This window comes from Anolis carolinensis, chromosome 1, assembly GCF_035594765.1.
Source record: "Anolis carolinensis isolate JA03-04 chromosome 1, rAnoCar3.1.pri, whole genome shotgun sequence".
Lineage (NCBI taxonomy): Eukaryota > Metazoa > Chordata > Lepidosauria > Squamata > Dactyloidae > Anolis > Anolis carolinensis.
The window spans coordinates 273316049-273337609 of record NC_085841.1 but is presented as its reverse complement, the minus strand read 5'-3'; the positions used below and the strand labels follow the sequence as shown (position 1 = coordinate 273337609).

The 21561-nt window shown below is 40.9% G+C and overlaps 1 long non-coding RNA gene across 1 annotated transcript in view; it reads left to right on the top strand.

The window, feature by feature from the left end:
* The window catches only part of LOC134295384 (uncharacterized), a 72175-nt gene extending 51309 nt beyond the window's left edge, over positions 1-20866 (top strand). The window contains exon 5 of the long non-coding RNA XR_010001934.1: positions 20068-20866. This is a non-coding gene — a long non-coding RNA (uncharacterized LOC134295384). The remainder of the gene's footprint in view (positions 1-20067) is intronic.
* Positions 20867-21561: the final 695 nt, after the last annotated feature.

The following is a 21561-nucleotide window of genomic DNA, read 5'->3' as shown; positions in this document are numbered from 1 at the left end:
GTGTTTTCCATATGAAATTAGCTTGTGAAGCTCATATGGTGTAAAGAGATGGCAGATTGATCAAAATTTCCCAACATGTATTCACTATGTGTGATTTTGGCCATCTTTTCACATTGGTCACATTAAACACTGACAGACACTAAGCTGGCCCATAAAATGTGAACTGGTCTTTATTTGGTTTTGCTAAAAATTAAAATCTAATCACTTTTTGCATCAACACATTGGCTCTGCCAGCTAATTCTGAGGAGAGTATAGGACTCCTAAAAAGCCTCAGCCCAATTCAATTGCCTAGAACAGAATATCTTGCTAATTTTCTTTTAACAATGGTCATCCTTATCCGTCACTGCCCCTTGCCCTTGTTATGAAAGAAAAGACCATATCTTTGACACCTCTTACTTTGGAAATACTCAAGGGGCCAATAGGCTTCCTCTAAAATAACAGATTTCAAGGCTGAGGTCAAAAACTTCAACATGCCATGCAGCGATTTTTGTCAAGAAGCAATAGCAAACGGCTCATTTTCTTGTTAGCAATGTCTTCCTAGTTCATCCCATGCCTGTCAGTGGGTTAATAGAGCATCCCAGCCCTGTCTCCCCTTGCCCAGTGCCAGCCAATCGGCTCCTGCTAGTTAACATTTTAGAAAATGACCCTTTCTCCATTACAAACCCCATCTCGCAGTGATGGGGGTGATGAAACCTGACTACAATAGACGCTGAGCCCCAGTGACGGCACTTTATAATACTGTATGACTGGAGCATTGCTATTGTAGGGAGAGAAAAAGGCAATAAAACAGCATTGATATCCTGCCTGCCCTCTTATAAGAGTTATTGAATCAAACCTACCAGAACTGCTAGACAAACAATTTTCAGCCGCAGTCTGAGGCATGACAATGGCATCGCATCAAAAAGAAATAGGTAAAGCGCACATGTTTGTGATACCCTTACTGACACACCACAGCAGGCTGCTTGTGATTGTTCTCCATTCCTCTCTGATTCACTTTCCCTTTATTTTGGTGTCCCTGAGAGAGATTTTCTCATTCAAATTTCTCCTCTGATTTTCAATTTCTAAATTATTAGATATTGTTCCTGAATGGAAACAAAACTATTAGGAATCATTCATCATTGTGGGATATTCATACCTACATTTGGCAGCTTGGTATATCTTTCAGTTCCTACTGAATATTTGGATACTCTCTCCCCAAAGGAACAGTTACATTACTAATGGGTTGAATATCTTGTTCCCATTTTTCTCCTGATGCTAGGTATTAAAGATTGTATTTATTCCAGTGACCAGATGGGAAACATGTCTTAACAGCTCAGACATGGAACCCAGCTTGGTACTTGGACTTTTAAAAATCAAATGAATTATTTTTTTGACTTGCATTAGATATTACAGATTAAGCTAATTACAATCCTGGACAGGGGTAGTTGAAGTGTGAACAGTGTAGTTAATTTACTCTGGATATTAATGGAGCAACACACAAATACAGTGGTATGATTTTCCTGTGTTTTAATTCTGTGGAATACTGGGATATGCAGCTGATGGAGGGGCATTTATTATTATTAATCAGAGAGCTGTGTTTCAATAAATTACCAAACCCAGAATTCCAGATGCTGCATCCATTACAGTTAGGTCAGAGATATAAAGGAAATTTCGTTACTATTTCATTATATAAATGCTCCTAATTAAATTACTATAATTGGGGAAATTTCAGGGGCTCCTTTCTCCCTCATTTTTACAACTATTTGGTGAAACTTGCTACAATGGTAGAACACATTGACCATTGTTAGCACAGCAAATTTCAGAACATTTCACTTATCCATGGATTTTTGGCGAATTTTCAAAGTTTTTATAAACAACTTTTTTTTAATAATAAAGAAAATCTGTTCCTGGTTTGAAAGTGTTATTTCCTGTTTAATGGTGTAGTCTTGACTTTAAAAGTAGTTGTTCTACTCCAGGAACAATGTGGCACAAACTTCTTTAAATTGATGGAGATGCAACAAGATACGTACAATATTTAAATGTGCTATAGCACGATGTCCCTCCTACAAAAACAGTTTTTGCAGTTTAATAAATTTTCTCCATGTTTCTATGATAGAACCAATTAGGAACTGACATTTATAACTCAGGAACAAATATCATAGTAAATAATACATCAAGGGTTATCTAGACCAACCTCCTTCTTCCAGATGCAAGGGCACCATTCAAACTCTCCTGACATTCAGTTGGAAGGCACCCCCAAGGTCCATCAATTTAGGGATTTCTTCCCAGCACAGAGATTTACTTACTTACTAGAGAAGTATTAGTCAGTTTTCCTCTTTGCAGATTCAACATTTATTGGAACTGTCTGTGGCTGCCTGTTGTTAGGGTGGGAAAAATCTCTCTCTCTGCTATCTTGATTGGTGCTTTCCAATGCTGATGCATTCTGGGAAATGTAGTTTAGGGCAGGGCCTTTTTGTTGGCATAGAACTCTTCTCTTCCCAAACTACATTTCCTAGAGTTCTGTGCTGTTCCCAGAAAACACTCCCCTCCCCAATGCCGAGACCCCATTAATTTAGAGAAGAAAGGCAGCCTTTTTGGCTTTGCTTTGCTTTCTTGCACTGAATATGAAACTGACTTTGGGAGACTTCTGAGATTTACAAAACTAAAACAAAAAAAGCTAGGTGAGACAACCTTTTTCCATGCCTCTTCGTTAAAAGAGTGCAGTTGGTGGCGGCCTCCACCCATATGACAAACTCCCAAGAATTCTCAAAGATTATTGCCAGTGTTTCTGAAATTACTTCTGCTAGTTCCTTCAATATTCTTGGATGTAGTTCATCTGGCCCTGGAGACTTGAATTTATTTAGGGTAGCAAGGCATTCCTGGACTGCTTCTTTACCTATTTTGGGTTGCATTTCCCCAATTTCCTCATCTGCTTCGTATTGCTCAGGTTGAACCCCAATCTCCTTTTGGGAGAATACTGAGGCTAAGAAGTAGTTGAGCAATTTTGCCTTTTCCCTATCCCTTGTTAGCATTTCACCACTTTCTCCATGTAGAGGCCCTACCGTTTCCTTTTTCTTCCTTTTTCTACGAACATAACCAAAGAACCCATTTTTATTGGTTTTAATATTTCTGGCAAGCCTAAGTTCATTTTGTGCTTTAGCCTTACAAACCCTTTCCCTACATATGTTGGTTATTTGTTTGAATTCCTCTTCGGTGATTTCCCCCTTTTCCATTTTTTGCACTTGTCTCTTTTAAATCTTAGCTGAGTTAAACGTTCTTTGGACATCCATTCTGGTTGTTTTACACTTCTCCTATTTTTTTCTCCTTACTGGTATTGTTTGCAATTGTACCTTCAGTATCTCTGTTTTAAGAAATTGTGTAGCTCTGAACTGGCCTCTTCCTCAGGGACACCCCCCCCCCCCTGCACTCATCAAGGATAATCCAATTAGAAGTGTCCATGTTCCTCTCATTCCTCCTAGTGTGTTCTTGTTTTGCCTCATCTACGATTGGGGAAAGAGCCTCTGCTTCGTTCTGTGACTGCAAATTCAAAGACCCATGACCAACTGAACATACTGTTGGGGTTTGTGGGAATTGACCTTGATTTTGGGAGTTGTAGTTCACCCTTATCCAGAGAGCCCTAAACTCAGCTGACAATGGATCTGGACCAAACTTATTTATTTATTTATTTATTTACAACATTTATACCCCGCCCTTCTCACCCGAGGGGACTCAGGGCGGCTTACAAAAATTGGCAAAATGTAATGCCCAAATTGCAATCATAAAAACAAAACAATATAAACAGATCTGTTAATAACATTGTTAAAACACATTATAAAAATGTGTTTTGGCACACAGATCCAATATGGCCAATGGTGAATACAGGCTGGTTTTGGGGGGTGATTGCCCTTGGAATCTGGGAGCTGTAGTTCACCCTTATCCAGAGAGTACTGCAGCCAGATGACAACATATCTGGACCAAACTTGGCACACAGACTCAACATGGCCAACTCTGAATACTGGCTGGGTTTGGGGAGGATTGACCCACAATTATGGGAATTGTAGTTCACCCACATCCTTAGGTATGTGGGAGTGCACATAAAAAACAAAACTAAAGATTGATTTTTTTCTAATAAATAGTGTTACAGATTACCTAAGTGATATCACCTAACTTCCCAAAACAAACAATGCCTTTTTCAAATTACCCGGCATTGCCAGGTCTCCAAACTAGTTATAGAATATATGACAGTCACTACCCAAGCAACTGTGGAGTTGGGCTGGAAAAAGCACAGAAAGTGGGAAGTTAAAAATGATTTGAATATTTAGTGGATTTCATGCTCTAGGACTACATCCTCAAAAGAATAACCAAATATACAACAGGCTGAATCCAGAAGAATTGGGATTTGAAATGGGTAAGATTGATATATAAGAGTTAAGGGAAAAGGAAAATGCAAAGAACTGAACTATACTCTCTCCACGATTGATCAATTAAATTAATATTTGTATGAAGGAAAGTAGTGTTCCAAGAGGAGGGGAGAGGGGAGTCATATTGTTAGATACAAGTGGTAAATAAATGCGGAATTGGCAATATTAAGTGAATAACATTCTGTTTGTACTATGCAGTTGTTACTGAAATTTACATTATTCTACCTGTGTTTACAAATCAAAAAGATAATAATAACATTAAAAGGATGGGCAATTTTGCACATGTGAAGAAGTTGTTGATTATATGTAAGTCAGCGGTGGCCTTAGCCACCAGGTCCAGACGTGATATTTTAATAAACTCATTCTCATTCAAAATATCATCAACACGTGAGGTTAGTCTGCACCAGTGCGCACCAGTCCCAAACTTCATTGGGCAAGGCAAAAAGCATGAATATTACATTTCTCATCTTCCTAATCAGTATATGTGCCCAATGCCCAAATTCCCGAGAATACTACTTATTCCAATCACAAAGACTTGCCTCCCTGGCCAGAAGAAATGCTGTGACCACAGCATTGGTCAAAGCTACAATTGCAAAAAGGCAACAAGCAACTAGAGGGCAGGGCTCTGAGGCCACCTGCTTAGCAGGGTGTCTACCCTGTGCTTAGTTCTGGGTCTGATATGGCACTGGTAAACTCTGGATTTACTTCTCGAATAATATGTCCCCTTCAGCTAGATGGACCTCTAGGAATTATTTTAGAGTAGGCATAGGCAAATTAAGACCCGGGGCCAGATGTGGCCCCCAGGGCGTTTACCTCAGGCCCTCCTCATTTTCCCTGTCCTCTTGGCATAAGGACATGGTGCCTCATTGCATCCTTATGCCAAAAAGACAAGTGAAGAAGGTACACAGCAGTTGAGAGCCCTCTGGAGTGCTCGCAGCCACCACTTGTCTCATCCTTCTCCCAGCATAAGGACGGCGTGAGCAGCTCCATCCTTATGCACCAGGAGGACAGCTCAAGGAAGGCACTCAGAAGCTGAGAGCCCTCCAACTCTCAGCCACTGCCTGTCTCGACCTCCTCCTGGCATAATGCCAAGAGGACAGCCCGAGGATTGAGGAAGGAGGATTGGGGCCGTCGCCATGTGTTTTCCCTTTCTCCCAGCATAAGGATGGGGAAAGCAATCCTGTCTTTATGCTGGAACAACAACCTGAGGATGATATCTGTCCTTTCCTGCCCCCCTCCCCAAGCGGGTACCTGGCCCCCTTCCCTCCTGGACAGGTCTGCAATGCGACCCCAAGCCAAAAATGCCTGCTTTAGATTGTGGATAGGACAGATTGGAAACCCAGGTGTATCAGGCAATTAGACTGATTGCTTCACATCCACCTTGTCCATCATTGTTTTAAAAATAGGAATTTTTAAGACACATTCCCCTTGCCAATTAAGTTCCTTGAAAGCAGGCAATCCCCATCTGGATTTTGGGACCAATATGCTTACCAGAGCCGGTCCAACAATGAGGCGAATTAAGCAGTCGCTTCGAGCGCAAAACATACGGGGGCGCAGTCGAGACTGCTTTTTCTGTTGCTTTGTTGTAAAACATGATGTTTTGGTGCTTAATTTGTAAAATCTTAATGTAATTTGATGTTTAATAGGCTTTTCCTTAATCCCTCCTTATTATCCAACATTTTCGCTTATCCGACGCTTTTATTTTTCAGTGATTGGTTTGGGGGGGGGCAAAATTCTGTTCGCCTACACTTGAAAAATACCTAGGGCGGCTCTGATGCTTACCCTTTGCTGCCATAAAATGTCAAAGGGGGTGCTGTGCCAATTAGTGTGGATTCAGATAGCCGAGAGTACTTTCAGCAAAACAGATCTAAAAATTGGAAGGCATTTATTTTCTGGCAAAGATCCCATCACTTGTAGAAATTGTTAAAGGTGTTTGCTATCTGATCAAAATGTCCATCAGAAATGCAGGTGCAAAAAGTCATGTAAATACAAAGTTAAGGCATGAGGCAAGGACAAATGTAAATGTCAAAAGTCACAAGCATGGGAAATTGAATAACCATTGGCCTTGATGACTAAGCCAATACATTTAACTCAATGAACAGAATGAAATGGTAAAAGAATTAAAAATGGCTATGTCTAGTCTGAAAACCCCTTCTGAATGAATACGTTGAAGGTTCATAAGTAATTATCTAAAATGTTTTTAAATTTCCTGTTGCAACATTTTAATTCTATGGATTGCAGCAAGGAATACATGTATGTTTTTTTAAAAATATAGAAAGATGTGATTTTCCATTTATAACACAAAGTGTGCTGTTCTTGATCAACCACTACTGAATTCTTTTACATACTGCTTTTCTATCTAAATAAAAATCTACTTGTCAGAAATTGAATATAATAGCTGAAGTTGCTAAAGCAAAATTGTTACTGAGACTTGACAAAGACACCAACACAAACAAAATAATATCATGCAGGATATTTGAAATCATATTTTAGGACTTTCTTGTAAATGGCAAATTTAAAATGCCATTAAATAACTTTTTTGTGCCAAATGATGCATTGTGCAATTAGTAAAGAGACAAGAATAGATAGATGAAATAGTCTGATGTTTTGCAGAACTGTGTGCAACTGCAATGTATGTGCCATCATCAGCTGAAATATGGAGGTGGTACTCAGCACCTGATTGCTATATATACTCATGCATAAATTGATCTCATGGATACATTGAAGGTGGATTTTGGGATCAAAATCATGGAGTTTGGTATGATCTGTGAGTAAAATGAGTGTCATTCTGCAGAGGGGGAAAGTACCAGAGCCATCTCAGGAGGCCACCCATCGCTGCCTACCACCACCATTTTTCCCACTTAGGCATTCAAAAAGGCCAGAAATGACATTACAGTGGAAAATCCATAAAAACATATTCAAAACTAAAAACCACAGCAGCCCCTGACTTGATCTTTAAAACCATCTTCTTTAAAAGCCTGTCTGAATAGAAAGGTTTTAGCCTGTTGCCGGAAGGAAACAGGCTAACATTCTGGCTTCCCTGGGCAGGAAGTTCCAGAGCCAAGGGGCAGCCACTGTAAAGGTCCACTCTCTCGTTCCCACCAACTGAACTTGAGATGGAGGTGGGACTGAGAGAAGGGCCTCTCCTGAAGATCTCAGGTTTATACAAGGAGATACTGTCAGCCAGATAGCCTGGATCAGAGCTGTCTAGGACTTTAAAGGTCATAACCAGCACTTTGAATTGTGCACAGAAACAAACTGGTAGCCACTGGAGCTGCTGCAACAAGGGGGTTGTCTGCTCCCTGTAGCCAGCTCCAGTGAGCAACCTGGCTGCAGCTCTTTGGACCAGCTGAAGTTTCCAAGCATTCTTCAAAGGCAGTCCCACATAGAACGTGTTAGAGTAATCCAGACTAGCGGTAACAAAGGCCCCTTCCACACAGCTGAATAAAATCCCACATTATCTGCTTTGAACTGGAATACATGGCAGTGTGGACTCAGATAACCCAGTTATCTGAATCAACAAGGAAAATGTTCAGTGTCATCTCTCTTGAACCTGATACTTCATTCAAACTAGTTTTGGCCTCTGATTGTATTGTTGTTTTGTGCTTTCAAATTGCCTCCAATTTATGGCAACCCTATATCAAGGGGTTTTTTTTAGGGGAAGGACAATAGCATTCAGAAGGAGTTTGCTGTCACTTTCTTTTGTGGATCTACACTGCCATATAATCCAGTTTCTGAATTCAGATTAACTTCATTGAACTGGATGATGAGTCTGCACTGCCATATAATTTGTTCAATGCTGTTAATCTGTATCCAGAAACTTGATTATATAGCTGTGCAGATGGGGCTTAAAAGATCCTAAGTTCCCCAAGTTCACCCAATGCTGAGCAGGAATTCAAACTCTGAGCTTCTAGGGTCCTTGCTCAAATAAGTGAAAAACTCAATAATTCTTTGGTAGTTTTCTTTAAAACAGATGTTAATTTTGTCTGCACAAGGAAGTCATTTCATAAGTAAAAGGAAAACGTGTCAGTCTGCTGTCTTATTCCTTTAACAGAACACACCTGCCTTTTGATATCTAGTAGCAGAACAGCGACAATAATGATATTCCAAATGGCCATGAAATATAAAGCTTAATTTTAGCTGTAGAAAGACGGCAAGTGCAGTGTGTGTGCAGCAAGTAGCAAATGTTTTATGATGGGCATTCAGGACATCCTTAAAGTCAACACAGCTTGAGATAGCCTGATTTTCTGGAGAAGCTGAAAACTCTGTGGGGACTTCATTGTTCGCTAGAAATTTGAGACTGATTTTCATTGCTCTTAGAGCTGCCAGAGCAAGAATTTATAATAATTGTGTGACCTTTAATATACCATGAAAAGACAGAAAGCTCTCTCTGCTTTCTGCAGAGTGTCTCAAATCCAGTGTTTAACTGCTGCCAGATTTATATTTTAGGAAAAGGGGGATGTTCAGCTACTTCTCTGCATTTTACTTTTCCAAGCCATCTTATGGTTGAACAGAGAGGTTGGCGCATCAGCAAGATAACTCATCATAGAAAGGTTTACTAGATTTATTAGTATCTAGACTTTAACTTGTATTCTCCATGCACAAAATAGAGGCCATCAAATAGAGGCCATCAAATAGAGGCGTTCAGCTGAAAGGGGTAAAAACTTTAGATAACCCATCTAGTGCTTTACAAACAAAGTGTGACCCAAGGACTGGAGATGACCCCTAGACCATCCTCGGAGTCACTCACATTTTTTGAATATTTAAAATGTTTAAACTGATCCCCCCACTTTGGCCACAAATGCCTCCTCATACTTCCTGAGATCCAGGAGACAGGATTTTGGTCATTTTAAAATTAAAGAAACCCAAGGTGAGTCATTTGATGAAGGATGAAGCTCTTCATCTTCTGGCAATTGCTTATTCTGTCTTTACAAATTTCCAGGGAAGGGTAATAATTGGGTGAACTGACCCTTATTACACTAGAGCTTAAAGAGCAGGTAAAAAGTGTGCATCCCACCTGAAATCCTGTAGCTGCCTCCTGCAGAATTCTGAGTTTTGTAGTTTAATTAGGCCCAGGACTTCTCTGGCGGAGCAGTTTAAAGGGCCCTTCATAAATTACAGGAGGCAACCACAAGATTTCAAATTGGACACACATTCTTTACTTACTCTTTAAGCTCAGTGCTTCCAAACCCATGTTAACTACATGCTCCAGTCTACATGCCTGGAAGGCAATTGGCAGAGATTACAAGTGGTACAGCCTATCAGAGACAGTGGATACATTTCTTTTGTTTGCTTTTATCCTTCACTTTAACTGGCATTTTGCATGCACAAGACATGGTTACACTATTCCTGAAATCTTAGACCCACAGCTTGGACATTTTCCTGGACTAAACGTAAATGTCCAAGTTTCAATGGTGGCCAGGAGTGCATTTGCACAGCTAAGTCTACTACACTATCTGCCCTTGTTCTTTGAGATGTCATTTTTGGTCATAGTCATAATACTGTAAAGCACTTTATGTGGGGCTGTCTTTGGAAATCATTTGGAAACTACAGCCAGTCCAGAATGCTATGGCCAGAATGCTGATCAGGGTCAACTACAAGGACCATATAACTCTTTTTAAAATAGTTGAACTATTCACTGGTTTGATTGTGATCATAAACAATATGGTTTATCCTACAGTGAATCTATCATTGAGTTTTTTGAGGTTGAGACTGTGGGCCTTTCCACACAGACATATAATCCAGAATATCAAGGCACAATATCTGCTTTGAACTGGGTTATCTAAGTCCACACTGCCATATAATCCAGTTCAATGTGGATTTTATACAGCTGTGTGGAAGGGGCCTGTGTCCCCCACTGAGTTTACATAGTCCCCTATTGAGTTTGCATGGGAAGTTTACCTTGGTAGACAGTTATGGTTTGGGGTGAGGGGAATTAACGATCTGCAATTGTGTTACCTTTTGCCAATAATTGCCAGAGCTGTAGTTCCTTTGTATTATTTACTATTTAGTACAACATAACAGTCTTTCTGCCTGTTATTCATCACTATTTGTATTCTGATTGAATATAAGTAATTGGAGGAGAGGAGGCAGGTTCTTACTTACACGATCCCTTGTAGTTTGAGGATGATGGTCTTCCAGCTGTGGAGTCCTGTGGGTGGGTTCTTAGGTGGCTGAAGAGGCCTATTCTTGATCTGAATGTTCTCCCGCAATGAGGACATCGGTTTCCAGGTGGAAGGCAGTCCCAGTCAGGGTTAGCTTGACGGGCCTTCCTCTTGGCACATTTCTCCCTTAAGCCCTCCATTCGTGTCTCTTCTAACTCCGCAGCACTGCTGTTCACAGCTGACCTCCAGTTAGAGTGCTCAAGGGCCAGGGCTTCCCAGTTCTCAGTGTCTATGCCACAGTTTATAAGGTTGGCTTTAAGTCCATCTTTAAATCTTTTTTCCTGCCCACCAACATTACGTTTCCCGTTCTTGAGTTTGGAGTAGAGTAACTGCTTTGGGAGACGGTGATCAGGCACTCGGACAACGTGGCCAGTCCAGTGGAGTTGATGGCGTAGGAGCATAGCTTCAATGCTGGTGGTCTTTGCTTCCTCAATAGCAAAAGCCAACCCCATGTATTCTTCGCTCTTCTTCAGGCAGCCCTTTCCAGAAGAAGGTGTAGCCTCCTTTTTCTTCCTTTAGCTGTCCCTCTCCTGCTCTCCGGGTCTCCTGAAGCATTGCTATGCCGATGTTAAAGCGTCCCAGCTCCCTTGCAATGATAGCAGTCCTGCATTCGGGGTGTTCATTTCTCTTTTTTGGCCGCAGAGTGGTGACCCCTCTGGACACGGCAGTCCAGTCAGGGATAAGAGAGGCAGACTATGTTTATGGCACCTTTTCCAGCCTCTTCCCCATGTGGGGTGAGCAGAGCAGATCCTAAAAAGGGCTGCTCAGTCATGGATACGGCTGCTGGACTACTCAACTGCCTCGGACCTTGAGGTAGAGCGACTGAGTCCATATCCACCGCCCATGTGCCAGTCTGTGACTAGGGGCTTCCAGATTTCACAGACCTGCCCCCGTCACCACTTGTTGATTGCCATGGGACTTTTGTTAGTTTTTATTTTTCTTGGAAGACACCTGTGCGTGATTTTTTTTAATGTGTGGAGGTCGGTGCACGACCGGTCAACACACAGTCTTCACAGAGTGAGGTCCCAGTAGTGGTGTGATTACATAATGACAGTGGCTTCCCAGTCTGTTGCAGCCTTCTTCCGCCTTCACAGACATTGTACCATGTACCATGTTATCCTCCACCTGCTCCGCCGTTGAGGTCTTAGGGTCTTTGAATTGTGCTTGGTCTGGATCCTCCCCTGTGGCCCCTCCTGGGAGTGCATGACTCCAGTGGTTGTGCCCACAGGTTCACTGGAACACGCAAGCCCCCTCACCATGACGAGGTGACAATCCATCGAGGAGGAAGGTTCATATGGGTAGCAACTATCTTTGGGTCCTTCCACACGGTCATATAACCCAGAATATCAAGGCAGATAATCCACAATATCTGCTTTGAACTGCCATATCACTGCCATATCATCCAGTTCAATGTGGATTTTATGCAGCTGTGTAGAAAGAGCCAGAGTGACCTCTTAGTCCACTTCCACACAGCTGAATAAAATCCCATATTTTTCCTTTGAACTGGAATATATGGCAGTGTGGACTCAGATATTCCAGTTCAAAGCAGATTTTGTGGGTTATTATGCCTTGATATCTTGGGTTATATGGCTGTGTGGAAGGGCCCTTAGGCTCCTTCCACACAGAGATACAAGAAGTTGTAATACTCTGCTGGGTGATCAGAATAGGATTCTAAATGAGTGCAGCTGTTGCACTGCTAGGCTGCATAGGCACCTCAAAATAACACTGAAACCCCAGGATATAATCAAGCAAGCTTTTTATTGAAGATTATATGCAAGCAATAGCAAATCAAAGTTCAAAGTCAATAAAATGGGTTTGAATCCGCAAGAACAAAGTACTTGAAAATCTTGAAGCAAGAGTCTATAGAAGTCACTCAAAGAACATAGTCCAAACAAGATATCAAAGTAAGTCCCAAGACAGGCATCACGTATAATCCGAATAAGATATCAAGGAATAATCCAAGGCATGAGTCAAGCTGGAAACACAGGAAGCAAAACTGGAATACAGGAACAAAACTCCAAGTTTGGTCCAAGGTACAGAGTCAATGCTGGAACACAAGGCAAGGGTCTTGACTGGAACAGAAATCCAAACTGCAAAATTACTGGAACATTCAACTGGATACACAGAAACAAGAACGAGGCTGGAACTCAGATCAAGATATAAAGCTGCAGGAATTCACAGGGACACGAAGCAGAGATCTTCCTCTCTTGGAAAAGCAAAGTTACCACCTCTGACTCTGTCAGAGAAAGCAGCCCTTCTTAAGAAAAATTCAAGGTCTCTTCCCATGAGAAGTATGCTCATTATTTCGTTTCAAAAGCAATCGTTTACTCCTTCAGTCATACTCCCTATCTTTCCTCTGTTGAGTTATCGCCTTCCTTCTGTCAAGCTCATTAGCCCTATCTGCCTTATCACTTCCAGAATCCGAACTAGAATGTCCATCTGGCACCAGGAGATCTAACCTTGACTGCTTTGAGGAATGCGGTTCAAATTGCCTACTTGCAACCATTATGTCTCTGGTCCCAGAATCCACTGGAAAAAACTGTGGCTACATAGGGCCAGGAAGCTCAGGCTCTACAAACTGTGGCTGCCTAGGAACAGGAATCACAGGCTCTGACAAGCAGGTGCAGGGACAATCACAGGCTGAACAGGCCCAACCTCAGGCTCACCTGACAGCCCAGATGGAGGCTGGGCTACAACACCAGCAACAAGTTCCTATTTCAAAAAGTCATATTCTAAGCTCTTCATAAGTCTGTCATCAGATGTAGTTAACAACTGTGACACATCATCAACATGACCTTAAATATAAGCTTATTGATCCCATTGTAACATAAAATGAGCTGCGTGTCTCAGGGCTCTTTTACACAGCCATATAACACAGAATATCACGGCAGATAATCCACAATAACTGCTTTTAACTGGATTATCTGAGTCCACATGGCTATATAACCCCGTTCAAAGCAGATAATGTGAGATTTTATACAGCTGTGTGGAAGGGGCCTCACTTGTCTGAAAGGCAATTTCTACTAGGAGATGCATATGTGGGTCAAGGAGAGTATGTGAAATCTAAAGGGTGTTCATGTGTGTGCATATGTCAATGAGTAAGAATGGATGGTGGGTTTGTATTGGAACAGGAATTGCCCAATAAAACCTGTTTTCCAAACTGATGTAATGTCTGAAATATATATGGCTGGCTGAGAAGGCTACAGAGCTACATAGCAAAAATTTTTATCATTGCCTCACTCCTTTTAGGCATTTGTCAGACTGAAATAATATTCTTCCTTTACAACTCCCCCCACCCCCAATGATTGTTTGTCCCACTCTCACTCCCACATCCTTCCCTGCTGGGCTGAAGGTGCCATTTAGGGAATACTCCCTTTTGTAAATTCTGACCTATGCAATTGTGTGCTCCTCTTTTGAGCCAAGAGCCCATTGTGAGCCAGCCCCTTTTGATCCTGTTTCCCATCCCCTTTTATTGACCATCTCTCCCCATTTCTGTCTGTGTACCGGCCCTGTTGCTTGCTCCCACTGTGAATGCTTTAATTCGTGATATTTCTGTCATAAGACCCAGTCTGTCATCAGTTTGTTTAGAAGAGTAGAAGACAAAGGCAGGTTGCTGTCACTGCTGTTGAATAGGTCAGCAATGACAACAATGTGTTCTGCGGGAACTCTCCCCCTACTGGCTCTGTTTTCAGTCCATTTGAATGGAGGCACTTGGGAGTCTTTCTTTAGGATATGGAGACGGGGGAGACAGTTAGGTGGAGATTGTGAAAAAGACCCCTCCCTCCCCCAAAGGAAAGCCAACTTTTTCAGTTGACATGGAACTTATGAACAAAAATAGCTGTGCTGTGTTAGAAATAGTTCCCTTTGTTTTGCAGCAGCTGGAATCCCAAAGCCAGTTCTCCATGGCATGTCATTCTCCTCCATCCATTATGCACATTTTCAGTGTTTGAGGGAGGGGGTTAATTTAAAGTGCATTCAAGAGTGAACCCAACAAGTATAGGATAATGCTTCTGTATATAACTAAGAATGGAATATAGTTCAATACTGTGATAAAAGGAGTGAGACGTAGAGGTTAAAATGGTGGATGTGAACTCAGAAGACTCAGGGTCAAATTATCACACAGCCATGAAGTTGACTGGGTGACCTTTGGTCAATTGCCTGATTGCATCATAACCAGCCTCTCAGGATAGTTGTGAGGATACAAAATGAGAAAATGACTTGTGTATAGTTTCTGTTCTTTGGAGTAAAGACTGCGTATAAATGTGAAACTCCACCAGTGAATAAATAAATATAGTTCTGCTACTGATGTGGCAACCTCCATGTTAGATTCACTACTTATGCCTCCACAAAACACAGGAAATACATCTAATAGCATCCAATAAAATACGTCATTTCTAGGAATTTTCTAACATCTTGCAGTTGATTCTGTTGTATATTCCCCCAAAAGTTAGCATAGAGCCAAGTTGGAGGACCTACCAAATTCTTAAAGAGGATACCTCTTTAGGAGTCTTTTACAGGGTGACTTTATGATAACCTCTTGTGAAAATCCTTCATCCCAGCAAAGTTCACTATTATTCACAGTTTCTTATTTCTACTATAAGTTCAGAAATGCATCCCTCATGAATACGGGAATTGTACTGTACAGTGATACCATTTGTTGGGAGTTTGTTCCATGACTGAGCTCTTAACTCAAATTGCTCTTTAATTGAATTTTCCCATTGAAATGCATTTAAATACTATTAATTTGTTCTACCCTATTGAACCCTCCACCCCATTTTTATTATATTTTTTTAAAATAAGAAAATGTACTTCATAAATAACAAATAATGTATAAAGGCACAATCACATGGAACAATAAAAGGAAAGGTCATCTTTAAAATGGTAGAAGCACAAAGTTGGGGCAAGGAAGCACAAAGTACAAAGTGAAGAGGCAAAAGCATCATTTTCTTCACAATGTACTCATTCCAGCCTGCATCCCTCTCTTGCTGTCTTTCCCCCCCTCTCTCTCTCTTCATGAAGCCAAACATACCAGGAATAAAAACCACACAAAATCAACTAACCCTAAGTATCTCAAAGCAGACAAGAGCAAAGCAGACACCAATCTCCCAAAGCGGACAAGTGGATGGAGGCACAAGGCACAGAGGCTGCTCTCTTGAAGCCCTAAAGCCCTGTACTCACACGCTAGCACTCCTTGTGGTGGTAGCGCTTAACTCAAAATGCTGCTTGTATGTCAAAGCAAAACCTGGGCCAAACAATGGCTCTTAACTCAAAATGCTCTTAAGTTGGGGCACTCTTAAATCTAGGTTCCACTGTATATGGATGGCTACATCAATTTACAGAATTAAAACTCCAGAACTTCCAGTTACATTACAGGTTGCCAGTATTATCTTACCTGAATGCATGCATAAAAGAAAACCCTATAATGCTATACAGTACATTATTCGGATCATATACATTTGAAAGGATTTTGGCTTGAATCTTTGCTTGTTGATAATACCTCTTATCTCAAGTAGTCTCCTAAACATAAGATCATTTCTCACTATGGATTTTTAAAGGAGCAGAACAACCCCAGTTCTGGAGTGTGATGCCAGTGCTACATTTTATTTGTGCTATCCTTTCCTTGCTTCCATTATGTGCATGTAGATAACATATGTAGAAGATGGAAAAATGCATGAATTGAAGATCAATTTGAATCCACTCTCCAAGAGAGTTAGTGGTAGCTACTGTGATATTTGAAAGAAAGTATGTTTTATGTAAACGTGTTATTGGAAAGCGAGTAAAAAGGCAGAGCTGACAGAATCCTTTCCTCAGCAGTCACATACATTTTAAGCAGTCAGTCAGTCTGGGAAATCACTGCATCGAGATTGAAATAAGGCACTGCTCATATTTTCAAGCATTAAAGTATATGGCTTAAGCCACTTGAAGAAGTGCTGATGTCTAATAGAAAAACTTTGCAGTCTCCTTTTAGTTCAGATTTGTTGTCAAGATAGGAAAGAAATCTTAATGTTTGAATTTTTGCAGCATTCTTCACACACAACAACAACCTTCCAGTCTGTCAGTTACCTGGTGGTCTTGCATGTCCTGTTTAAGGTCCTCCTTGATTCATCTCTGAGGCATAGAAATCAACATAGTGGCCGTCAAGTCCATCACTGACCTTAGATTAGCAATTGTGAAATAAAGATGCTTTAAAAAGAAATTTGTCCAAGTGACTGCAGAGTCATCATTCATTTAGAAGTTGACATAGCATTATACAAAATGTCCTTTGACCAGTAGCTGGCCACTTGGAGTGCCTCTGGTGTTGCTATAAGAAGGTCCTCCATTTTGCATGTGGCAGGGCTCAGACTGCATAGATGGTCTCTGGTTTGCTCTTCTCCACACTCGCATGTCATGGACTCCACTTTGTAGTCCCATTTCTTAAGGCTGGCTCTGTATCTTGTGATGCCAGAGTGCAGTCTGTTCAGCGCCTTCCAAGTCACCAAGTCTTCTGTGTGCCCAGGAGGGAGTGTCTCATTTGGTATCTGCCATGGGTTGAGGTTCCAGGTTTTAGCCTGCCACTTTTGGATTCTCGCTTGCTGAGGTGTTCCTGTGAGCACCTCTGTAGATCTTAAAAAACTATTTCTTGATTTAAGGCATTGGCATGCTGGCTGATATCCGAACAGGAGATGGGCTGAAGATGTCACTTCCTTGGTCCTTTCATTGCTGGCTGCTACTTCCCAGTGGATGTTGGCTAAATAGTATAATTTCTCCAGTGGTGTGGGGTGTAGACAACCAGTGATAATGCGGCATGTCTCATTAAGAGCCACATCCACTGTTTTGATGTGGTGAGCTGCATTCCACACTGGGCATGCGTATTCAACAGCAGAGTAGCAAAGCACAAGGCTAGATGTCTTCACTATGTCTGGTTGTGATCCCCAGGTTGTGCCAGTCAGGTGGTAGGGATGATGATGATAATGATGATGATTTTCTGAATGCATTTTCATTAATCCAACAAAGATGGATTAGTCTGACAGTACTCATAATTAATTCATTTACAAGGTAAGGATAAGTGAGAATTCCATTTCATATTGTCTTTCATCAGACTTCACCAAAATGGCCTACTCTTGTTCCTGCTTCCATCCTGAGATATACGACAGCCAAAAGTTGACCATAGAACCCCACTGGAGGACCTATAGATTTCTAGAGAAGTGATGAAGTCATGTCTCTAGGAATCCCTATGTTCTCCAGGGTGACACTATGGTCAACTTCTGGCAGAAGCTAACCATAGAGTAACCCTGGAGGATTTAGATATTCCCAGAGAGAACATGTTGATCAAATCCACTAATAATCAAATCCACAAATAATAAATTTACAAATGAAGAAGGCCAACTGTAAGTGGGAAACAAAACAATCCAAAACCATTAAATGGTTTACATAATATTAGCATTGACTTTAAGGTTGCATTTTTACACCCGATGTTCAAACTGCCTTTCATTTCATTTCACTTTAGACCTTATCCTAGTACGAAATTCCATTCATGTGCTCTCGTTTCCTCCTTTACTTTTTCTTTCTGTGAAATGAATTTTCTCAGTTTATGCAATTGTGCATACAACCATGCCCAATGATGGACTAAATAAAGTACAAAAGAAAATGCAGAAGAGAAAAAGAATCTTAATCGTAACCATTGTGGAGTAGATGAAGTTGCATGAAAGTACTGTCCAAAAATAATGCCTAGTAGAAAGATGCAGTACACTTTTATTATATAGAATTAATGTATCTGTTCAAATTCCTTTTCCATAAGATTAACTACAGATGTACCACACCAGCTTCTGTCAGAAAGTGAAGAAGAGAGTTAGACAGATAGGAACAGGTACTGAGGAAAAGAAACATTGAAGACGCTCAACTTTCATATCAGTACCCCCCTTCCACACACATGTTTATAGACTTCCTAATTGCAGAATGTCCTTCAGTGAAATGTCATCTTGGTGCCACTTAATTCCTTAATTCTTTTTTGACAGCTGGCAAAGTAGCTATTTATTCTCAGTGACTTCTAAAATTCTGAATATTTGTGCAGCTGTGTGTTTTGTATTGTTTGTTTGATACCTGCTATGATTTTCGTTTATGCTTTGCTTTTAATTTCATTGTTGTACTACTGTGGTTTTTAAATTTTTTATGAATGTCATCTTTTTGGGTTATATTTATGTTTTGTATATAAGGTTGCATATTGCCTGGTTGACAGGGTTTTACCAGGATTCCAGACATGGTACTTGGTGCCCATTTACATCATCAGCTGCCCTGCATTTCAAGTCTTCATTTTTATAGCAAATCTCTAGCCCATGTCAAAGCTAAGAAGAGAAGGCTGAGAGGAGACATGATGAGGGCCATGTATAAATATGTGAGGGGAAGTCATAGGGAGTAGGGAGCAAGCTTGTTTTCTGCTGCCCTGCAGACTAGGACACGGAACAATGGCTTCAAACTACAGGAAAGGAGATTCTACCTGAACATTAGGAAGAACTTCCTCACTGTGCGAACTGTTCCGCACTGAAACTCCCTGTCCCGGAGTGTGGTGGAGGCTTCTTCTTTGGAGGCTTTTAAGCAGATGCTGGATGGCCATCTGTCGGGGGTGCTTTGAATGTGATTTCCTGCTTCTTGGCAGGGGGTTGGACTGGATAGCCCATGAGGTTTCTTACAATTCTATGATTCTATGACATGGGGGGCATGGCAAGTACTATTCAAGGTCCACTCTACAATTATAAAATTTTATTTTAAAACCGAAGTATAGAAACCAGAGTATTTTTCATATACAGCTAAACCTGTTGTAATAGTCTTCACCAGGGACTCTGATTCATTTTGTCATGTGTCAGAAATTCAGGATGCCATGTCATGTCTAAGCAGGAATTTCTTTTTATCCCTTTAAATTGATATCCGAATGATGCTGAAAATTAATGAATATTCTTATTAGAATATTAACATTTCCCTGTTATCACTGGACAGCTAAAAACACATGCATACTCCATCAGTGATGGGAAGCCTGTTGAAACTTTCCTCTTCTTAAATGACCTATGTCCTGTTTATTTACATATTCAGCAAAGCTCCTTCACAAATGGGAACTCTATTTTTGTTTTTATTCATATTGCATTATCTGTTGCTCAACATAATTATATCTTGAGGGTGCAGCTTCAAAATGTTTATATATATTAATGATGAACTTTGCCGCAAGGTTTGTACTTGAGTAAAAAAGGCTTTGTCTGCCATGGGATAGGTGACAGGTTATGCTGAGTCCCTCATTTATATACTCATCTAACATGTGTAAGAGTTTTAAGACTCCTGGAAGATAGTAAAATCCTGAGGCAGGATCGTATGAGGAAATAGAGCAATTTCTTAATGGGCTGTAATTTATTTTTAAACAAATAAGTCTTATTTTATGTCAATAAATAAAGCCCGAGTTCCTAAAGCTTTTTAAAACTCAACCTTCACATATATTCTTCATAATCTTGATTCTCTCTTTCTCTCCCCACTCATGCAAGCCACTTCTGTTCTTTCTTTGGATTACTGCAATGTACTCTACGTGGGACTGCCTTTGAAGATAGCCTGGAAGCTCCAATTAGTACAACATCGGCGGCCAGGTTGTTAACAGGAGCGAATTATAGGGAGCGGACAACCCCCCTATTAAAACAGCTCCACTAGCTGTTAATAAGTTTCTGGTCCCAGTTCAAGGTGCTGGTTATCACCTCTAAAGTCCTAAAAGGTTTGGGTCCAGCTGATCTTTGCCATCACATTTTCTACTACGAACCTCTGCAAACTTAAAGATCTTGTTCCCTCTGCCATCTCAAACACAGTTGGTGGGGACAAGGGAGAGGGCCTTCTCAGTGATGGCCTCCCAGCTCTGGATAGTCCCTCTCGAGAAAAATCAGATTAGCCCCCACCTTGGCCACATTCCAGAAAGACCGGAAAACCTGGTTATTCCAATGTCCTTTTGACTAATTTGGCACAACGGAGTCCTTTTACCTCCACCTATACCCAGCCTCTGCACTTTATTATTGGCCCATCTTACCAATTACCTTGCAATAGATTGTACATGTATAATTATTGCCTTGCCTCCATTTTTTGAACATGCCCATTGCGCTGGATATTGGTTATTGGTTGTTGTTGGGTTTATGTTTCTATGATGTTTTATATGTTTTATGTATCAATGCATTGTAATTGAAATGTATTTTAAGTTGATATATTTTATTGTTGCATTACGGGGCTTAGTCCCCATGTAAGCCGCCCTGAGTCCCTTCGGGGAGATGGGGTGGGATATAAGAATAAAATTTCACTAAATTATTACTGGATTTCACTAAATTATTATTATTATTAAGCATACTTCTGGTTTTTATGAAAATATTGGGAAGTGTCTGAGAAATTCGATTATCTCAGACCTGGGGTCCTTTCACACTGGAATTATAGCACTATGATATACTGTAACCACCCTGGTTCCATCCTATGACAACTTGGGATCTGCAGTTTAAAGAGGGGGTGGTGTAGTGTTTTGAGTGTTGGACTAAGACTGCCCTCCTTCAGCCTTGGAAGCTCTCTGGAGAAGATCATTGAGAAGTCACATTCTCTCACCTTCAGAGGACAGCCATGGCAAACCTCCTCTGAATCATGTGTATAAAACATTAGGAGAGGTTCTTCATAAATAGGTATTAACCCAAAGACACATAAATAACAACATTTAGAATTCTTAGCCAGAGAACTCGCATCTCACTTAACTTCAGGGTAAATCCCACAGCCCCTGCCCTATAGCGCTTTAACAATTTGCCATCACAATTTACTCCTTGACTATTCTTCCTATTCATGACAAGTACATCCAGGTCTGATCATAAGTGGCATTAACACAAGACTGTTCTGAAATGTGTACCTAAATGCCCTTGGCCGTGATTATTTGTTTGTTTCTCCAGTTTCTCCCTTCCACCTTACAGTTTCTCTTTTGTCTAGTTTTTCAGCAGTAAGCGTACAGCAGGGATCTGTTTTATTCC